The sequence below is a fragment of the Rhinopithecus bieti genome, unplaced genomic scaffold (genome assembly GCF_001698545.2).
Source record: "Rhinopithecus bieti isolate Rb0 unplaced genomic scaffold, ASM169854v2 scaffold_28523, whole genome shotgun sequence".
Lineage (NCBI taxonomy): Eukaryota > Metazoa > Chordata > Mammalia > Primates > Cercopithecidae > Rhinopithecus > Rhinopithecus bieti.
Window position 1 is genome coordinate 101,022 of NW_016812413.1, and position 1,433 is coordinate 102,454.

General features: G+C 47.9%; 1 pseudogene across 1 annotated transcript; it reads right to left on the reverse strand.

Annotated features, from left to right (window-relative positions):
- LOC108544974 (40S ribosomal protein S14 pseudogene) lies at nucleotides 1-571 on the reverse strand (annotated as a pseudogene). Its single transcript, XR_001889995.1, has one exon. The product of XR_001889995.1 is annotated as a 40S ribosomal protein S14 pseudogene (transcript).
- Nucleotides 572-1,433: the final 862 nt, after the last annotated feature.

The following is a 1,433-nucleotide window of genomic DNA, read 5'->3' on the forward strand; positions in this document are numbered from 1 at the left end:
TTTTTTTTTTTTACATGAAGGCAATTTATTAACAGAAAATATTTTGAGGAGTCTTGTTCACAGACGGCGACCACGGCGACCCCCCTTCCTGCGAGTGCTGTCAGAGGGGATGGGGGTGACGTCCTCAATCCGCCCGATCTTCATACCCGAGCGGGCAAGGGCTCTGAGGGCCGACTGGGCCCCAGGTCCAGGGGTCTTGGTCCTATTTCATCCTGTGGCCCGGAGTTTGATGTGTAGGGCGGTGATCCCCAGCTCCTTGCACCTCTGGGCCACATCCTGGGCAGCCAACATAGCAGCATATGGCGAGGATTCATCTCGGTCTGCCTTCACCTTCATCCCACCAGTCACACGGCAGATGGTTTCTTTGCCAGAAAGGTCAGTGACATGGACAAAAGTGTCATTGAAAGATGCAAAGATATGGCAGACACCAAATACATTCTCTCCTTCAGCCACCTGAGGTCCGAGGCTGATGACTTGTTCTTCCTTCTTTTCCTTCCCCTTTCGAGGTGCCATTTCGATTGTCGCGCCCGGGCCTCTGACCTGCACGTCGTCTCCAGACTCTAGACCGGAAAGCAGATGGGCTAATTTTTATAGACATAGCCTCTGAAAGAAATCTGTCAAGGAATCATATAGAGACACTTATCTACATGCTCATTCTCCATTACTATAGAAGGGAGAACTGGCATTAGATTGTTTTCAGCGAATAAAAGTAAAATCAAGATTTATAAAGAAAAGAGGAAAGAGGAGGAGAAAAAAAAATGCCTGGGACCATTGTGATTTTGCTTTCTTTGGATAAGCGACTTGGCAGAAAGCTATCAAAGAGGTCACTGTGACCTGTCTTCTCTGGACCCATGTGACTTGGTCACCACAGGAAACAATGACAAGCCGGACACAGTGACTCATGATTGTAATACCAGCACTTTAGGAGGCTGAGGCAGGAGTATTGCTTGAGCTCAGTTGGAGAGCAGCCTGGTCAATGTGACGAAACACCATCTCTACAAAAAAATACAAAAATTAGCCAGGCATGTTGGTGTATGCTGGTAGTCCTAGCTACTCAGGAGACTGAGGTGGGAGGATCACCTAAGCCCAGGAAGGCTGAGACTACAGTGAGTTGTCATCTTGCCACTGCACTCCAGCCTGGGTGACAGAGTGAGGCCCTGTCTTGAAATAAACACATTTTAAAAAGAAACAGGGCAGACCATGGTGGCTCATGCTGGTAATCTCAGCACAGAACTTCAGGATACTGAGATAGGAGGATCACTTGAGCTCAGGAGTTGGAGACCAGCAGGACAACATAGTTAGAACACGTCTCTACAGAATTATTATTATTTTTAATACCCAGCTATGATGGTGCATACTTGTAGTCGCAGCTACTTGGAAGGCTGAGGCAGGAGGATCACTTGAGCCCAGGAGTTTGAGGCTACAGTGAACTA